Source organism: Schistocerca nitens, chromosome 1, assembly GCF_023898315.1.
Source record: "Schistocerca nitens isolate TAMUIC-IGC-003100 chromosome 1, iqSchNite1.1, whole genome shotgun sequence".
Lineage (NCBI taxonomy): Eukaryota > Metazoa > Arthropoda > Insecta > Orthoptera > Acrididae > Schistocerca > Schistocerca nitens.
Genome location: NC_064614.1, coordinates 240,447,796 through 240,468,536, shown reverse-complemented (window position 1 = coordinate 240,468,536; position 20,741 = coordinate 240,447,796). Strand labels below are relative to the sequence as shown.

General features: G+C 43.4%; 1 protein-coding gene and 1 non-coding gene across 3 annotated transcripts in view; one reads left to right on the top strand and one right to left on the bottom strand.

The window, feature by feature from the left end:
- The window catches only part of LOC126235224 (calcitonin gene-related peptide type 1 receptor-like), a 302,741-nt gene that overhangs the window by 16,468 nt on the left and 265,532 nt on the right, over positions 1-20,741 (top strand). The window lies entirely within an intron of this gene.
- On the bottom strand, positions 15,503-15,577 carry Trnal-caa (transfer RNA leucine (anticodon CAA)). Its single transcript has one exon. It is a non-coding gene; the product is annotated as a tRNA-Leu (tRNA).

The following is a 20,741-nucleotide window of genomic DNA, read 5'->3' as shown; positions in this document are numbered from 1 at the left end:
GTCGCAGTTTGGTAAAAGGAAGTATGGGAGGGGGAAGTCTGTGGCTGGTCTTTGGGTGTGGGGGGCTGTTGTTCAGGGGGGTGGGGGTACTGAATGTGTTTTTAGGATTGTGGAGGGGAGGTCGAAGCCTGAATTAGTGGGGTTAATTGAGGAGTATGTAGAGCCGGGGTCCACAGTAGTTTCAGATGCGTTTTCTTCATATAGGGGGTTGGGTGAGAGGGGATTTAATCATTTAGTAGTGAACCACAGTCTAGAGTTTAAGAATTATGATACTGGGGCTTGCACTAACACAATTGAGGGGATGTGGGGAGCGGTTAAGTCAGTTCTTGGGAGGGGGAAGAGGCGCTCTTCCAACCTTCAGTCTCATTTAGATGAGTACTGTTGGCGGAAGAGTGTCCCAGAGGGCTATTGCATTCTTCGGGTTTTTTTAAGGGCTGTGGGTAAAATGTATAGACCGAAAGTGGTTAGTTAGGGTGGGCTGGGTAGGTGGGTGGGTGGTTTATTTTGTTGTATAGTGTTTGTGTGTTGTATTTTGGAGTTGTGGGGGAGGGGGTTGACGTTTGGGTGGGTTGGGTTTTTATTTTACTTCAGTATTTTTTCGTTGGTGTGTGTGTGTGTGTTTTTGTGTGTGTGTGTGTTTTTGTGTGTGTGTGTGTGTGTGTGTGTGTGTGTGTGTGTGTGTGTGTCTGTGCGTGCGTGCGTGTGTGCATTTGTGTGTGATTGTGGTGGCCAATCTAGTTTGTGGAGCTGGAACTTTTTTGAGGTAAGTTCCGTTTTTTTTTTTTTTTTGGTTATTTATGTATGTTTTGTGTATTGGGTATAGGTTGGAAACATCCGATCTCACGCGTCGGCTTTGACCCCTCACGTAAGGGACCTACACATTGATCTGTAGCGTAGCCCTGAATACGAGGTTAGGTTGGGAGTTTTTTTTTGGAATGCGGCCGCGGCTGCGGCCGCCTATGATTCGAAAATATTGATTTGACACTAATGAACATGTATACGTAATATGAAGCAATTTGATGAACATATTGATCTGTAGCGTAGCCCACTTGAGGTTAGGTTGGGAGTTTTTTTTTTGGAATGCGGCCGCGGCAGCGGCCGCCTATGATTCGAAAATATTGATTTGACACTAATGAACATGTATACGTAATATGAAGCAATTTGATGAACATATTGATCTGTAGCGTAGCCCACTTGAGGTTAGGTTGGGAGTTTTTTTTTGGAATGCGGCCGCGGCAGCGGCCGCCTATGATTCGAAAATATTGATTTGATCAATATGTTCATCAAATTGCTTCATATTACGTATACATGTTCTTTAAACACGTATTGGTATTTGGTCAGTTTTGTGATGTTGATTTACTTCGTTGTTTTGCGTGGTTTTGAATGGCGGTCGGTCGCTACATTTCTGTATATTTAGTTTCTCCGCACCCAAAAACCCCTAATTTCCCACGCTTGTCCCGTTACAGTCATTAGGCTTTTTGTGAAACTTGTGTATTTCAGTGTTTACAATACGTATGCGATGTTTTTATATCCGCCATATTGGAATTGTTTATACTCGTTTCCGCGGTATTTGTGACGTCATGGGTCAAAGCCGACGGGTAAGATCGGACGCTTCTGTATTTCCGCAACTTACGTACAACGAATCTCGGTATGTACACAACAACATTGCTAACATGCTTTAGCATCTGTTCAAAGCAGACATGAGGGGCACTGTGGTAGTGATCATGAAGCGCTCCTTCATCATCTGAACTTTCACCGTTAAAATTGATAAATGAAAGAAATGAGTGTATCTATAATACACTCAATTGTGAAGATACACTTAGAATGTAACACTACGCAGTGTCCAAACATATTGCAAATTCTGAACTTCTTACTTTCTGATGAATAAAATGTTCAAATGTGTGTGAAATCTTATGGGACTTAACTGCTAAGGTCATCAGTCCCTAAGCTTACACACTACTTAACCTAAATTATCCTAAGGACAAACACACACACCGATGCCCGAGGGAGGACTCGAACCTGCGCCGGCATCAGCCGCACAGTTCATGACTGCAGCGCCCAAGACCGCTCGGCTAATCCCGCGCGGCTTTCTGTAGAATACGTAATCTTTTGTAGGTACCTCTGAACTTAGTAATGGTGAGATTGTTACCACCACCATGCCTTCGAACCGAACTGGAAAGTGTCTCAATGTGATCTTGTAGCAACTTGTGTGTCAGCAAGAATTTAAATTTAGGAGTAGGACTGCTTATCAGAAACATATATGATTTTTCTTGGACTCTGAATTGTCACAGTGAAACCAAAGAAACCAGTCCGATTTGTATACAAAACAGTGTGGCCATTTGCATCCAGTCTTAAATCTTTGATGTATTTCTCAGCTTCATCCAGCAATGACAGATAATGGATAGCTGCCTACATTGGCAGAGCTGCTTTATACCCTCTGTTTAATAGATGCCTTCTGTTAAGCAATCTAAATCACCGTTCATCAATATTATAAACCTAACTGTTGGTTCACATTCTTTAAAGTACACAAGCTGCAAATATTTGTCAAGTAATTCAAGGGCATTAGATAAACTATTGTCCGATGTGTGTGCAGCAGTTCTGGCATTCATTTTATGAAGATAATATTCAATATGTTAGATCCTTACCTTTGTGGCAAGATGAAGTGTCTACACGCTTTGCAGATCGTGCAGTTTCCATACGTAATCCCCTTTAATGAGGTTTCTATTGCTATCGGATGTTCCCAAGAGCTGTTAACAGGAGTGCATTTGCAATAGGAAGGTGACCGTGATCAAGTTCTGCACAATAATCTACAAAGCCAACAAACTTATTTTCGCGAAATTCCGTCTTTCCTTGTAGCAGTTTCATCAAACGACAAAGTACATAGCAGATACTTGTCCTTGTTGATGAACTCCTGACTTTTTGCTGTAAGAGCAATTGCTGCTTCCTTGCCGGATCCTGGATTCTAGTCTACAACACTGTACCATCTTCTCAATGTGGCAGAACTGTGCTGAAATTTGTTGTAACATAGCCATACCTATGTCTTGCTGCTATACAAATTGAGGGTTAAAGTGAAGGGTGCTGTTCTCTATCTCTCTCTTTTTTTTTTACATCTGTTATCCCTCTTTAATAACTCAGAGGTGACTGGCTGCAGCATCTGAGAGCAATATAACACCATTACTTTGGTATTTGTATCCAAACTTGCAAGCTATCATTCACTCAACATGTTCTGAAGATCCCATCTTGAAGGAGAACGTTCATATGCGATGAGAATGCTACAAAGCAGAACAGAACAAAAAAGGAATGAATTTATTCACAACGAAAACAGACAATATTTACTGTTTTTAACATTGGTGTTCACAAACGCTACATTTAACATACGTTGGCAGGAGAATCCATTACTTTGATAGACGTTGCTGCTTTCTCATTTACATTAAATAGTAGTATTTATCTCCTACAGTTAGCATCACATTTACTCGAACGTTTTGATATTCATCAAAACAGTGACCTACAACCGTTGTAATACAGACTTGTTCACGATCAGCCATGCTACAGGGTGCGGCCTGCAGGACAGAATTCCTTGGTACAAAGAAACACAGCAGAGGAAAGGAAATATAGTACCAACCTGACTATAGCACAAGTTGAAAGTGACCACCATTTTCATGTTATGGCACTTTTGGGCCCTGGTCAATAAGTTACTGAAGGCGGATCGAAACTGGACTGCTGGAATTGCTGCAGTCTCATCCGAAATGTTCTACTGCTGTTCTTGAAGACTACGAGGACCGTTGCGATACGCCTTATGTTAGACTTGAGTGCTCCCCACACAAAGTAATCACACACTGAGAGGTTAGGTGACTTGGGTGGCCAGCTATGGCTGCGACCAGACGGACCTCTGCTAACAACTCTGCCAGGCGTGAAGATTGTGTAAATGTGCTCCAAGGTTCGGCCGGCTGTATGGGCAGTTGTTCCATGCTTTTGGAAGTAACTGTAGGTATTTTCCCCTTCTGTTAATGCTGCCACAAATGGTATCCACTCCTCTGGGCCACTTTTATTTGCGCTACCCTATACTTGTCATGCAACTAAAAGACATGTACATACTATAATATAGATACTCGGGTAATTTATAAAAAGAGTGACCAATTAGTTACGTTCTCAATTTCACATGACAAGGAATTAATGATCCCGTAAGTACATTGTGGCTTACATTAAGTAAATTACCTATGGACTCAATTATAATATTAAGCGTCTGAAGATTACTTACAGTGACTCCATACACATTATTCTCTTCTTTATCCTGCGGTACGATATAAATTATTTAACCTTACCGCTTTCTTCCTCAACTGCACTTTTTTTGCATACTTGCCACTTTTTCGACTATGGAGTAGCTAAGACATTTTCGGTATAATCTCAAATCCATCTAAACCGTTCCCTTGTCCCGGTATTCATCTTCAAATCTGGTACAGGAACTGAAAAAGTACCTTTGTTTTACACTAGCCTACTAATCAAGAGAATTTATACAATAAGCTTAAAATATATTACGACAGTGTTACTTTAAATGCTACATTGCCGAAACTATGTTTTACACGTATTGCCTACATTCTTTCTCATGCATATATGGTTATGTTCGCAATCCTCCTATGCCCTCTGAAAATAATTTTTGTTATGCTGCTGATTTACATTCTTATACGAATCATTTCCAAGTTTGTGTGAAAACAGTGAAATATTATCTTACCAACCAGTGTAGGAAGATGTTGGCTCATGAAGTGAAAAGTTGTATTTGTTGAAAGATTCTGTATTAATTTCGGAAAATAAAAATAAACAATTAACACAAACTTGTGAATGTGCAGCTAATCAGAGCTAACATCACAGTTATATAGGGTGTTTCAATGTCTTTGGCGCCAAACGTCTAGGAGTGATCGATACCTTTATGGGGATCAACATTAGTTAATCAAGAGGTTCCTCAGGGTGTAAGTACAGCGCCGCATTTGCATGGAATGTGAGTTGCCTATAAGCCAGCCGTCTGTCCCGCGTGGAAGGCGCTAAGATGAGTTTCTAAAATATCTTTCTCCGCTTAGAGATACTCATTCTTAAGGCTATCTTGTTTAAAACCACTCTGTCAACTGGGGTAGGCACTATGCGGATTCAGCACACCTGGTTAATAGACCCTGCTAGTGTGGTGCAATCTCTTTGGCTCATGAGCGGCGAATTCAACAAAACGGTGCCTGACATCGACTTTTGTCAGAGAGAAACATTTTGTCTCTAACAAAAGTTGTTCCCCATGATTTGATGTCTCACAACCAGACATATGTCACAAAGATTTTGTAATACCGTGTATGAACTCAAACCTTGTTGGAGTCATGGTAACAAGAAGAATTCAGTGTACGACCTACGCGATGTTGTAGGCAAAGCTACAGAATGCATCTGTCTTTTCTTTTCTTATCATAAGGTGCGATTATGTATGTATTATTCTTGAGATAATCGCAAACATCGGGTAGTATTAGAGGAAATTGTAGCTTTGTTATATCGGTCAAGATAAATTGACAGCTAACGCATGTCTTACACGGAGGAAATAAATACACAGCAACTACCGACACAAATTACGAAATAATCGCTATCGCTCTCTTTCTCTTGTTCATTTGCATACATGAAGAGTACAGCACATTTCAAGTGATACTGACACAAATTTGTAGACAGTAACTAAAAATTGATTTGTCTCATTTTGAAGATCCCACATACTGCAATATGGTCCAAAGGAACTTTGTTTTTTGCATCAAATATTTATGTCTGAGCGTTGGACATACAATAGCAAGTAAAAAAAAATGTTCTAAGAGACACACTCGGAATACCAAGTACAAATTCATACCCCTACTTATAGCGTGTGCACCGAGTGAGATAGCATCGTGGTAAGGCACTGGACTCATATTCGGGAGTATGCCGCTTCGAATTCCTGTTTGGCCACCCCGATTTAGGTTGTCTGTCGTTTCCCTAAACTACTTAAGGGGCTCCGGAACGCCCTATACTTGCAATGTTAAAATAACGCTTATAAATTACATCTTTCCTCACAAAGTATTTGAGGTAGGAAGTTGAACTTTTTACAGATTATTTATTGGAATATGGGCTACAACTTAACACAGGGATTTTACGAAATTTTAGTTCAGTTATTAAAGATGATTTTTTTCAATTGTAATGAAAATTCACAACATTTTTTTGCAATGTTTTATTTATATATTCAAAAATATACAGTTTTTTGGAAAAAGGCTGTGTTAAATTATGCAGAAGGTACTGTGTAACATTTACTGAAAGTTTGAAACAAATATGTTTGGAAGATCCTTAGAAAACATGTAATTAGTATGAGAAAATAAAAGTTTTGGGAATCGAGCGACAAAGATTGGATTAACTTTTTAGTGCATTCCAGGTCCATAGGATGGATTATCTTCATCCTCTGCAAACTCCTCCTCCAGCTTCCTCTTGTTCCTCCTCCTGTTTACTCTTGCTTGTATTTCTAGACTCTTTACAGCCCCGTCTGCAGCCCGAAGGCGTTCCTTGTCTAAAGCAAGCATCGCTCGTACCATGTTAGAACCTATCTTCATTCCCATATTTCTAAATACCTTGCACCTTACAATGTTGCCATCATTGAAAGTCGCAACAGCATCATACACACCAAAGTGAAGTGTTTCTATTCCAAAAAATACAGTCTTGGGGATTCTCGACCATATAACACTATTTACACTTTCATTGGGGTTTTGAGTTTTTCCGTGAATACACTTTTTCAACAGTTCAGGTGCTGCTAAGTCTCTGAAAATAGGTTTTATCACCTCCATTATTGCATGAGGCAGACTATGCTTATGAGTGTACACTTCACCAGTTAGCAATCCTTTGTTATATTTACACCAACTGTCTTCTTCTTTGGGACACAAGCTATGTTGGGGATTTTCATCGTCTTTATTGTTTACAGTAATAACACATACCTTTGGCTTTCCAACATTTCTCCTTTTCTTAAAAGCCTTCAGAGGATTTCTAATAACTTTACTTTTACTCATTATTATACTTCAACAAAACAGAGACTCAAGAAACAGAATTAATTACGAATATTTTCGAGATAACCACAGAGTAAATAAACATGAAACAATCGACAATCACACCAGCGATATATATTGAACCATCACAGGTTAGCCACAACACATACTTTATCTCACATCACTAAAATGTACCTGATGGACACGGACGTTAATAATAACACCATTTGACAGCAGTTTAACAGCGCCACAGTGGGTCACGCCCATGTAGAACACATTTTAAAAAAAATTTAAAAATAGTTGTAGTCTTCGGAATTGAATAAATTATATATCTATTAAAAGGTAATAGTCTGCAGATTCAGAAAACGCAAAAAAGTAAAAATTGAACTTTTCATGATTTTGAGCCTTTCCGGAGCCCCTTAAAGCAAATGCTGAGATGGTTAATCTGAGAGCCACTTTCCTTCCCTATCCTTCTCTGGTCTGAGCTTCGGTTTCGTCTCTAACGGCCTTGTCATCGAAGGTACATTAAAGTGTAATCTTCCTTTCTTTTTCCGTAATATGTTTCACATTTTACCTATCTCGATATTAGCTCCAGTACGCCTTCCAATGGGTGTACGTTTGTGGACGCTATTTCTCTGCAACTTCTCTATGAAATATATTTTATGAAGATTGTACCCAATAGCTCATAGGTAATTTTTTAAAGAAAAACATCATCATTAACCACAAAGAGTTGGTAATAAATAGTACTTTACTGTCAACAGTTTCAGTCTTCAGTCTATCATCAGGTATCATAAAACATTTAAAATAGCTTACGTGTTGATATAACTGACGGTGATGGATAGTATTTGATCTATCACAACTCACTTCAGTCCTTTCTCTGAAAATTGTCTTTAATGGATTTGCTCAATTTTAGTTCTGAACCCTCCATATGTCTTCTGTTCAGCGCAGTGTGCAGTAAGTCGATCGACTGTTGGTAGTCAGATTAGAACTATATATGTAAACAATATTTTATAGCATTTGACTTCCTAGTCATTAATAGACATAAGTTGGAAGACTTTGGAGCATAGTGTTTTCTCCCCTGTCACTGCTATCCTTAGTATTGAGGCACCCTTTGAATACCTCTCTGTGATGTACAGGGTGTTTCATAATTAATACAGCTACGGCTGAAAGTACATGAATTGTGACTTTGTGGTTACCAGCCACTAATGATGTGATTCTCTGTAAACTCCACATGCAGGTTTGTGGTGTGGTCTTTGTTTACATTTTCGACACGTGGAGTTGTAAACAGGATGGATACCATAGTACACTATTAGTCGACCACAATATTACTGCAGCTGGGAGTAAGGATACTTCGGTCGGCTTATAGTGACTTTTTATCGTCATATTTCACGAAAACAAGCTGTACCACTTGATAGTACATGCACAACTGTCTTGAAATCATTCACAGTGCCATGCATTTTCCTTAGTCACCACTGTAACGTCAGCGCATGTTTTGATGACGGACACGGGAGGCCAAGTGCAATAGTATCGTGGTCGGGTTATACACAGTCAGAGTGCCACTCATGTCAGCTGTTTGTGGAGCGTAAGTTGTGTTGTACAAGTGTTGGAGGTAACATGAAACATTGGAGTAACGAGGAGTATGCAGATATGGATTTCATGTATGGTAGGGTTAACGGCAATGCACGGGAGGCGGCGCACTTGTGCCAACAAGCATATCCTGCCCGAAAGCACCATGAAAGTCGATCGTTTACACGGGTCCATCAGTGTCTCTGAGAAACTGGGTGCTTTGCACATGCTGTGGAAGCAGGCAGGCCTGAACGAATTATATCAGTGCTTGAAGATCTGGTGTTGGAAACAGTCGAACACTGTCCAGGAACCTCGAAAAGGAGACTTGCCACACAAACTTCTGGAATGAACCACAGTAGTATATAATAATGTCGTGTGACGAGAGCCTCCCGTCGGGTAGACCGCTCGCCTGGTGCAAGCCTTTCGATTTGACGCCACTTCGGCGACTTGCGCGTCGATGGGTATGAAATGATGATGATTAGGGCAACACAACACCCAGTCCCTGAGCGGAGAAAATCTCCGAACCCGGGACCTTAGGATTGACAGTCCGTCGGGCTGACCACTCAGCTACCGGGCGCGGACACCACAGTAGGGTTTGGAGGACAACGCATCGCAAAACAATGTACCCGTAGCACTACCAAAGTGAGGCGGACTTTTCTTCCCAGCCTAATATCATTCAGTGGATGAACACTAAGCTGTAGACAAACCTACGTTTGATTATAACATCTCATTTAGGTTGAAGCAGGGTTTATTCGTGATGGTGTGTTTAATCACCAAAACTCCCACGTTTGCAGTCATCTGGGATCCAACTCACATGCTGTGCATGAGTCTCCGTTTCTGATTGTATGTGTGGTTAGAGGTACTAAGTGAACGTCTTACTGGGCCGTTCATGTTACCAAACAAACTCCATTGGCGAAATTACTTTTGGTTTCTGAAGCATCATCTTGCAAGATGGCTTAATGATGTTCCCTTATAGGAACGCCAGAGAATGTGGTACTCGCATGATAGAGAATTTCGAAATGATCGAGGCGTGTCTGAAAGGATTCAAAACTCACTGCAGCGAAAGGTAAAAACTTACTTCCGGGCAGAAGAATGACACTTTGAACACCTTAATTAATTACGAGTGCAGTGACGAAACTGTTGTCGTGTTCATTCAGAACACCTGCACATCTACTAAACTATCTCTAAAAACTTCTCTTAGTGTTTACGCTATTGTTCTCTTTTCCGGACTAGGATGACGTTTAAACGGAATCGAGTCACTGTTGACTGATAACCACAAAGTCGCAATTATCTCGCAAACTGTTCGTTATCGCTCGTATGTTTACTGAGATTTTTTAATTGCTAGTATCGAATACTTTCAACTGTACGCGTTTACGCCATTAATTGTAACGCATTTCTTGTAACGTTGTAGAATATCTCCACATCGCTTTCGCGCCTGTTAAACGATCCGCTAACGCAATTCAACGCTCACTGTTGGATCTTGCTGTGGCCGCACACTTCGGACATCGAAGCGCCTACTGCACCGGCATCCTACTTTACGTCCAACCATCACGGGATGGGTCAAATGGCTCTGAGCAGTATGGGACTTAACATCTGAGGTCATCAGTTCCCTAGAACTTAAAACTAATTAAACCCAACTAACCTAATGACATCACACACATCATTGCCCGAGGCAGGATTCGAACCTGCGACCGCAGCAGTCGCGCGGTTCCGGACTGAAGCGCCTAGAACCGCTCAGCCACCGCAGCCGGCCATCACGGAATGCCTGCATCACGAGGTATACAGGGTGTTTCAAAAATGACCGGTATATTTGAAACGGCAATACAAACTAAACGAGCAGCGATAGAAATACACCGTTTGTTGCAATATGCTTGGGACAACAGTACATTTTCAGGCAGACAAACTTTCGAAATTACAGTAGTTACAATTGTCAACAACAGATGGCGCTGCGGTCTGGGAAACTCTATAGTACGATATTTTCCACATATCGACCATGCGTAGCAATAATATGGCGTAGTCTCTGAATGAAATTACCCGAAACCTTTGACAACGTGTCTGGCGGAATGGCTTCACATGCAGATGAGATGTACTGCTTCAGCTGTTCAATTGTTTCTGGATTCTGGCGGTACACCTGGTCTTTCAAGTGTCCCCACAGAAACAAGTCACAGGGGTTCATGTCTGGCGAATAGGGAGGCCAATCCACGCCGCCTCCTGTATGTTTCGGATAGCCCAAAGCAATCACACGATCATCGAAATATTCATTCAGTAAATTAAAGACGTCGGCCGTGCGATGTGGCCGGGCACCATCTTGCATAAACCACGAGGTGTTCGCAGTGTCGTCTAAGGCAGTTTGTACCGCCACAAATTCACGAAGAATGTCCAGATAGCGTGATGCAGTAATCGTTTCGGATCTGAAAAATGGGCCAATGATTCCTTTGGAAGAAATGGCGGCCCAGACCAGTACTTTTTGAGGATGCAGGGACGATGGGACTGCAACATGGGGCTTTTCGGTTCCCCATATGCGCCAGTTCTGTTTATTGACGAAGCCGTCCAGGTAAAAATAAGCTTCGTCAGTAAACCAAATGCTGCCCACATGCATATCGCCGTCATCAATCCTGTGCACTATATCGTTAGCGAATGTCTCTCGTGCAGCAATGGTAGCGGCGCTGAGGGGTTGCCGCGTTTGAATTTTGTATGGATAGAGGTGTAAACTCTGGCGTATGAGACGATACGTGGACGTTGGCGTCATTTGGACCGCAGCTGCAACACGGCGAACGGAAACCCGAGGCCGCTGTTGGATCACCTGCTGTACTAGCTGCGCGTTGCCCTCTGGTTGCCGTACGCAGTCGCCCTACCTTTCCAGCACGTTCATCCGTCACGTTCCCAGTCCGTTGAAATTTTGCAAACAGATCCTTTATTGTATCGCTTTTCGGTCCTTTGGTTACATTAAACCTCCGTTGAAAACTTCGTCTTGTTGCAACAACACTGTGTTCTAGGCGGTGGAATTCCAACACCAGAAAAATCCTCTGTTCTAAGGAATAAACCATGTTGTCCACAGCACACTTGCACGTTGTGAACAGCACACGCTTACAGCAGAAAGACGACGTACAGAATGGCGCACCCACAGACTGCGTTGTCTTCTATATCTTTCACATCACTTGCAGCGCCATCTGTTGTTGAAAATTGTAACTACTGTAATTTCGAAAGTTTGTCCGCCTGAAAATGTACTGTTGTCCCAAGCATATTGCAACAAACGGTGTATTTCTATCGCTGCTCGTTTAGTTTTTATTGCCGTTTCAAATATACCGGTCATTTTTGAAACACCCTGTATATTCACCAGGAAAACCTACGTCGTCTCTGTTGTCAAAACAGACTTACAGGCGGCCACAACACAACACACCACCAGGTCTCCACCAACGGCCGCCAGGGACCGCTACCCGTTCGCGGAGTCTGCAGGACACCTGCACCAGAGGTCGCAGCTAGCCTAGGAACTACTTTTCTACGCCAGGCACGTGACCGCAAATAGTTACGGCAGTTACATCCGCCAACGCCCTTTATAAGGCGGCGCACTGCCAGCAAAAGGCAATTCGACGCACTACGCTGAAGGATACAGAGCTGCTGCCCCGGCAGCCACGGCTAGATGCCTCTTCTAGCTGGCAGATATCTTGGTATCGTCGACGTACCTTTGGACGTTGTAGAGCAGTTAGTGTTCGCTCCCCGTGACGAGTAGGGACTTTATTATTATTATTAATATTATTATTTGTTATTTGTTATTTTGTATTTGTGTCGATCCGCAGTTGGGATCGAGTCGGTTGTTCTTTTGGATATTGTATTATTGTTTCGTTTTGGTCAGTCCAATAAATTGTTTTCGGATTTCTGTTTTCCGCATTTCTATTCTGCTAGCGCGGATACTTCAGATCTGCTGTATCTCCTTTATTAATCAAACTTAATAAGCCTCGCACACTCACGAGCGACATTCAAGAATTGGTCCAACAAGTGTCTCTTAAGCCACTTTCTTCGTGGGTCAATTGCATTTCCTTGGGGTTCTTCCAATGAATCTCAGTGTAGCATCTGGTTTCCCTACAATTTGTTTTGTATGATTATTCCACTTTAGGACGCTCCTGATAAGTTCCTCGTAGGTATTTTTCGGTATTTACTGTTTCAGGTAATTAGTGGACAATAATGTAATCTAAACAGCTGATACAACTAAATTTTCCTTGAGACATTTGAGTCTAATCTCTGTGTACAGTAATGATAGCTCAAAAAATGAAATTTAATTAGATCTATAGGTCACCGACACGTGAGGTACAGGTAGGATTTCCCCATTACGTCCCCAGCTGAGATGCTATTTCAACACCGGAGAGCCTCGGCAATAGTGACGATCTAAGGGAGGGGGGAAATAAGTTCAAGACAGGAATTGAAGTATGTGTTGGAGAGGGCGTTGAACTAGGCTAGTCCTGGCAACTGGGTTACCTATACTGCTGCGTTGGTGTCATGGCTAACCCACTCACGTAGCAAGCATTGTAACCCGGGTCCAAGTACCGGCCGTGGCACAAATTTTAATTAATTTCTAGAGCTTCTACCATCGTAACTAATGTAATCGTTCATTAGTTCTAGAGCGTTGAGTATTTCCTCGTTCTCATCTAATCTAACCAACAGTAATTACCTCTGTCCTATTTCTACACACTACGCGTCCATATTCACTTGAGATCATTTGTTTGCCCAATTGGGTAAGCAAATCTTCCCCGTGGTCTGCTCTACATCTTACAACACCTTTTGATTATTGAGTGCTTTTCTTTACGGGCTCATTAATGAGCTAAGGCCATAGCACACTTATATAGTCATGAATTACATGTGCCCTTTGTATTTTTACCGCCGTGGCTGTCGAATTTCATTAGTGTCATGTACCCATTTTCTCGGACACAACAGCCTTTGGTTCAATCGTGTAACCAGATAGGGCTTTTACACTCGTCGGGTGTTTAGAGTGCCAAGATGTTAGGTGAAATGATTATTAAAACAAGACCCTAAGCTGTCGACAGGCGTTGATATACATCAAAGGGGGCAGTTGAAAATGTGTGCCCCGACAGGGACTCGAACCCGGGATCTCCTGTTTACATGGCAGACGCTCTATCCATCTGAGACACCGAGGGCACAGAGGACAAGGCGACTGCACGTTCCCCGTGAGACCCACATTCCCAACTTAATGTCCAGACACTACATTCGTAGTGCCCCTGCCCACTACACTCATTACTCGCAGCAGAAAATCTGCCAGATGCAGCACAGAAGAAGGTCAATGGCCGGTTAGCCTTAACTATACATATGGATATGGTGTCTGCTCTTTCGGACATGTCCGATGTTAGGTGGTTCTTCACAAATGTTTGTAAAAATTCCAACACCCAGAAATAACAAACTGAATGAATCCGAACTCTTAGTATATATGGAAAAACGTACCAGCAGTTAGTGATGAAGACTGCAAAGAGATGGTTAGATGTTTGGTTTGGGGGGGGGGGGGGGGCGGGGGCGCTCAACTGCGCGGTTATTAGCGCCCGTACACATTCCAAATCTGTACACAGTCCAAACTAGCCACTTACATGAATGATGATGGAATGATGAGGACAACAGAAACACTCAGTCCCTGGGCAGAGAAAAATCCCCTATGTAGGTGGGTGCCACAAGAATGTTTTCGCAATCGGAGGGGAAGACTGGTGATTGAAATTTCATGAGAATATCCTGTTGCAACGAGAAGCGCCTTTGTTTTAATGATTGCCACTCCAATTCACATATCATGTCTCTGACACTACCTCCCCTATTTCGCGATAATACCAAACGAGCTGCCCTTCTTTGTACTTTTTCGATGTCATCCGTCAGTCCCATCTGAAGCGGATCCCACACCGCACAGCAGTATTCGGAAGAGAAAGTTGGTGATTGAAATTTCGTAAATAGACCTCGCCGCACAGAAAACCACCTTTGTTTCTGTGACTGCCACCCCAACTCACGTATCATATCAGTGACACTCTCACCCCTATTGCGCGATAGCACTAAACGAGTTGCCCTTCTTTGCACTTTTTCGATGTCCTCCGTCAGCCGTACCTGGTAAGGATCCCACATCGCGCAGCAATATTCCAGCAGAGGACGGAAAAATGTAATGTAGGCTGTCTCTTTAGTGGGTTTCAAAATGTTCGAAAGTGTGTGGAATCGTATGGGACTTAACTGCTAAGGTCATCAGTCCCTAAGCTTACACCATGATCCAGAGGTAGCAACGCTAGCCACTGGACCACGAGCTGCAGACGCAAAGAGATGGTGTACACTTAGCCCAACACGACCCTCTCTAGTGTGAGGGAATTGACAGAGGCATCAAACTCAATGTAAATGGGAAACCAAATGCAAGTGTCTTTCATGGACGTAAAAGAGGGCAATCGGTATTATTAATATAGTTGAACCAAGCTTCACGAATATTGACCTGTTTGGCTAGCTGCAGTTCGCCTGTACCAATCACATCTTCCTGACCGAGCCTTGGCTTCGGAAACCAATGGAGAGAAGAACCGACTTACAACCGGGCTTTGCAGAACTGAAACCAAATGCCGAACTTCAAAAACAGACAACGCCTCTAGCTATATAGTAAGAGAACCCTTGCATACTGAATTCGGCGTAACCTTAACACAGAATCATTCTTTTAAATTCATTACAAATACAATGATGGAAAAAAATCGCAATACCAAAAAGGAGCTGTGCCATAAAGTTGGTTGGAGTTTTTCTGCATCTGAAAGTTGATGTCTGTTCAAATCTCGCCAGTCGCTAGTAGCGCCCCCATGAGAACGCAGATCAGGTTTGCCTTTAATACATGCTGTAATGCTTGTGAGAGGTCGTTACCTTTGAGGTTGGAAGTAGTGAGTTGATGAAACTTCCTGGCAGATTAAAACTGTGTGCCCGACCGAGACTCGAACTCGGGACCTTTGCCTTTTGCGGGCAAGTGCTCTACCAACTGAGCTACCGAAGCACGACTCACGCCCGGTACCCACAGCTTTACTTCTGCCAGTACCTCGTCTCCTACCTTCCAAACTTTACAGAAGCTCTCCTGCGAACCTTGGTAGAGCACTTGCCCGCGAAAGGCAAAGGTCCCGAGTTCGAGTCTCGGACGGGCACACAGTTTTAATCTGCCAGGAAGTTTCATATCAGCGCACACTCCGCTGCAGAGTGAAAATCTAATTCAGTGAGTTGATGCTTTTAAGGCGACAAAGATGCCATTATCAATTCGTCATTAAGTTTAAACATGGTTTTATAGCAAGGCTACGAGAAGCCGGATGTTTCTTCTGCGATATTATAGAAAGACTTGGCAGGGATGTAGCCACTGTACGTGACTGTTGGCAGCGGTGGTCCCGAGAATGTACGGTCGCTAGAAGAACGGGCTCCAGAAGGCGACGCGGCACTACCGGGAAGGAAGACCGTAAGTGTCGATGTAGGGCTCTGGGGTATCACACTGCGTCTGCAGCAGCAATTTGAGCAGAAGTTGACGCCACTGTGAGACAACGAACTGTTACAAACTGGTTACTTCAAGCACAGCTCCAAGCCAGACACCGTGTAGCGTGCATTCAACTGACCCCAAATCACCGCCATTTGCGACTTCAGTGGTGTCAAACGGGAGCTCATTGGAGGGCAGGGTGGCGGTCCGTTGTGTTTTTTGAAATGTGGATCTGGCTCGGTGCCAGTGATGACCTTATATTGGTTAGGGGGATGCCAGTTGACAGCATGCAACTAACCTACACTCCTGGAAATTGAAATAAGAACACCGTGAATTCATTGTCCCAGGAAGGGGAAACTTTATTGACACATTCCTGGGGTCAGATACATCACATGATCACACTGACAGAACCACAGGCACATAGACACAGGCAACAGAGCATGCACAATGTCGGCACTAGTACAGTGTATATCCACCTTTCGCAGCAATGCAGGCTGCTATTCTCCCATGGAGACGATCGTAGAGATGCTGGATGTAGTCCTGTGGAACGGCTTGCCATGCCATTTCCACCTGGCGCCTCAGTTGGACCAGCGTTCGTGCTGGACGTGCAGACCGCGTGAGACGACGCTTCATCCAGTCCCAAACATGCTCAATGGGGGACAGATCCGGAGATCTTGCTGGCCAGGGTAGTTGACTTACACCTTCTAGAGCACGTTGGGTGGCACGGGATACATGCGGACGTGCATTGTCCTGTTGGAACAGCAAGTTCCCTTGCCGGTCTAGGAATGGTAGAACGATGGGTTCGATGACGGTTTGGATGTACCGTGCACTATTCAGTGTCCCCTCGACGATCACCAGTGGTGTACGGCCAGTGTAGGAGATCGCTCACCACACCATGATGCCGGAAGTTGGCCCTGTGTGCCTCGGTCGTATGCAGTCCTGATTGTGGCGCTCACCTGCACGGCGCCAAACACGCATACGACCATCATTGGCACCAAGGCAGAAGCGACTCTCATCGCTGAAGACGACACGTCTATGATTCGATCTGTTGTGCTGCAATTCATGAACAGCATTCCAAGGGGTGTCCTCCAGTAGGATAAAGCTCGTCCACATACCGCTGTTTTAACCAACATCTTATACATAGTGTTGACGTGTTGGTTTGGCCTGCTCGATCACCTGATCTTTCTCCAATTGAGCACATAAGGGACATCATCGGATGACAACTTCAGCGTTGTCCGCAAACAACATTAGCCGTCCCTGTACTGACCCACCAAGTGCAACATCCATGGATCTCAATCTCAAATGGTTCAAATGTCTCTGAGCACTATGGGACTTAACGTCTGAGGTCATCAGTCCCCTAGACGTAGAACTACTTAAATCTAACTAACCTAAGGACATCACACACATCCATGCCCGAGGCAGGATTCGAACCTGCGACCGTACCAGCAGCGCGGTTCCGGACTGGGTCGCCTAAAACCGCTCGGCCACAACGGCCGGCTGATCTCCATCTCACAAACTGACATCCGGCACTTGTACAACACAATGCATGCAAGTTTACATGCTTGTATTCAACATTCTCGGGGCTTCGCCGGTTATTAATGTACCAGCATTTCATATTTGCAATTTCTTATGTAGCGCTTGCATTAACTTGTGATCTTGCGATGTTAATAACTTAAATATGTTACCTAGACAAATGTATTCCCAAAATTTCATTACTCTAAATTAATTATGTTTTGGTGCTGCGATTTTTTCCGGCTGTATATAAAACGAGGGCCGTGACATATGTGAAAGGGAATGACAACAAATTAGCACCTCTAAAAGAGTGGGACACGCTTTCCTGGATCTGTTGCAAGCTGAGCTAACCAGGCACAATCTTCAGTACCTCTTGTCCTCTAAAGTTTGGAAGATAGTTTAAGGTAGTAGAAGAGAAATTGGAGGAAGTAAAGCTCTGAAACGAAAAAAAAAATGGCTCTGAGCACTATGGGACTCAACTGCTGTGGTCATCAGTCCCCTAGAACTTAGAACTACTTAAACCTAACTAACCTAAGGACATCACACAACACCCAGCCATCACGAGGCAGAGAAAATCCCTGACCCCGCCGGGAATCGAACCCGGGAACCCGGGCGTGGGAAGCGAGAACGCTACCGCACGACCACGAGATGCGGGCAGCTCTGAAACCTGGAGAAGTTGGACGAGGGGGTGGTCGTGAATCGTTCTTGGGTAGCGGACGTCTAGGAATTGACGAATGGCTTGCTAATTTGAATCTTTACCCCACCACCTCACCTCCCTTTTCTGGCCAATTTTTTACGATAAAATGTTTCCCAAGGACGGGATATTACCTCGTTCCAGATCCAGTGACGTCGGCTACGTTTGCAGTTTTTGTTACGGTGACCCAGTAGTCACAGTTCTTACATGGGAAGCCGGGAAAATGTATCTATTCTTGTAGGTAGGATATCAATCAGAGACCGAGTGAGATGGCGCAGTGGTTAGCACACTGGACTCACATTCGGGAGAACGACGGTTCAATGCCACGTCCGGCCATCCTGATTTAGGTTTTCCGTGATTTCCCTAAATAGCTCCAGGCAAGTGCCGGGATAGTTTCTTTGGAAGGGCACGGCCGACTTCCTTCCCTAATCCGATGAGAGCGATGACCTGTCTGTTTGGTCTCTTCCCCAAAACAACCCGACTCTAGTCAGTGAGCAAGCAAGATTAGGGTGTACCGTATAGGTAACAGTGATGTCACTGGAGATGAATCGTACGCCCAGATTGGGGAGATATGGACAAGAAAATCAGTCAAGTCCCTCTCAAATAAACAACTCCAGCTTTTGCCTAAAATGGTTAGGAAAAACCATCTAGATGAGTGGATGGGCATTTAAACTGAACTTTTTGTCGAATAATTTGTGTCCAGCTTCTTACAACTAGCTCGCTACGCAGTAGCTAAGACAAAGATTACTGACTATTACAACTGACAGCAGCAAAATCCAAATGAAAAACTATTTTTATGTTCAGATTTATTTGCAGGTTTGTAGTGTTCTTTGCAAAAATAAAATCGGTACACGCAGGAAAGACGCATTTACTCGTAAGAGTTCAAAGTACATGGTAACGGCAAGTTATAGGTTACCTGTCTTATTTACTAATCGTGGACGCCGTCTTTCCACGCCGACCCACTGATAATTTTCGTGATTTCATGACGTTTTCATTTCATCTGTCACGTCGACAGACGTTCCCAGAGGCACGTGAAAAAATTGGACGGTGGGAGCGGTCGCTCTGTTATCACGGCAATCATACCGTGGCGTCTGTATGAACAGAGAAAGATATTATTTAGTCCCGCCCAACGGTAATCTCGCTGTCGGCACATCAAACGCACGAACTTCTCCTTCATTTGCACCCCGTGTGTCAAATTACGACGCAATATCTTGCTTCATTTCACATTTGTACCTGCCAAAATGTATAGAGTCTGTGTACTTTCGAGTAATATCAACCTCTTTCTTCGGGCCTCTTTCAGTCGACGAATCATTTATGTTGCTATGTACGACAGTCCTACACAGCGCTGGTACCAGGATAAGATTTATTTGCAAGATCCCCCCGAAAGTAGTTTTTGCATCATATTCCTCGTACTCCCCTTCGTCATTTCTAGAATAAACCAATAAGCGAGAGGTCATCATGGTTATCCGTTGAACTTAACATTCGAAAGATGCGAAAGTCAACACCCCATATCCCCACTACAGTATGCAATTTCTATGATTTTATCGAAAGTCACATGGTGTCTTTATCACGGTCATGCATATTCACTTCTCAGTCGCCACCGAAATGATCCAGCGTTTGTTTTTTAGTGGTGTGCAAAAATATAATGCTTCACGCCGTAAAAATAAGATAAAATGGGAGTAGCTTTGCAACCCCATGGGCGCGCGGGGTAGCCGCGCTGTCTTGGGTGTCTTGTCACGGTCCGCGCGGCGCCCCCTCCCCCCTACCCCGTCAGAGGTTTGAGTCCTCCCTCGGGCATGGATGTGTGTGTGTGTGTGTCGTCCTTAGCAAGTTAAAAGTTAGATTAAATAGTGTGTAAGCTTAGGAAACGATGACCTCAGCAGTTTGGTCCCATAAGACCTTACCACAAATTTCCATTTGCATCTTCATGTGATAAGTTAATAACACAGGACTTTGTTATTCAGATGCGCAAGATTTTGGAAGTTGGAGACACTCCGATAAAGTAACTAAACCAAAAATGACTTTCCAGGTTCAACTTTTACGATTAGTGCACAGTAAATTCATTTGAACAGATGCTTATTCCTGTTAAGACTCTAAGATAAAAGCCGACGGATTCCAAGGCTAACGAGAATCATTGAAGGTTCTGAAAGTTCCGCATCTTGAGGGCAATTTATGACAATAACTGTGTGAAAGAATAAGGAGAAAAAGATTTTAGGGGTGAAAAATGATGTGGCTACAACAATTCCTGAATACTGTTGTCTAACGCAGATTTGATTTCACAAATAATGGAATTGCAACGAAGGAAGTAGTGAAAATGTTGCTAGTCAAAAGAAGGTGACAATCTTAGTAGCCGTCTTAGATTGTTTGCAGACGAGGCTGTCATTTACCGTCTTGTAAAGTCATCAGATGACCAAAACGAATTCCAAAATTATTTGTACCTGATATCTGTATGGTGCGAAAAGCGGCAGTTGCCCCTGAATAAAGAAAAGTGTGAAGT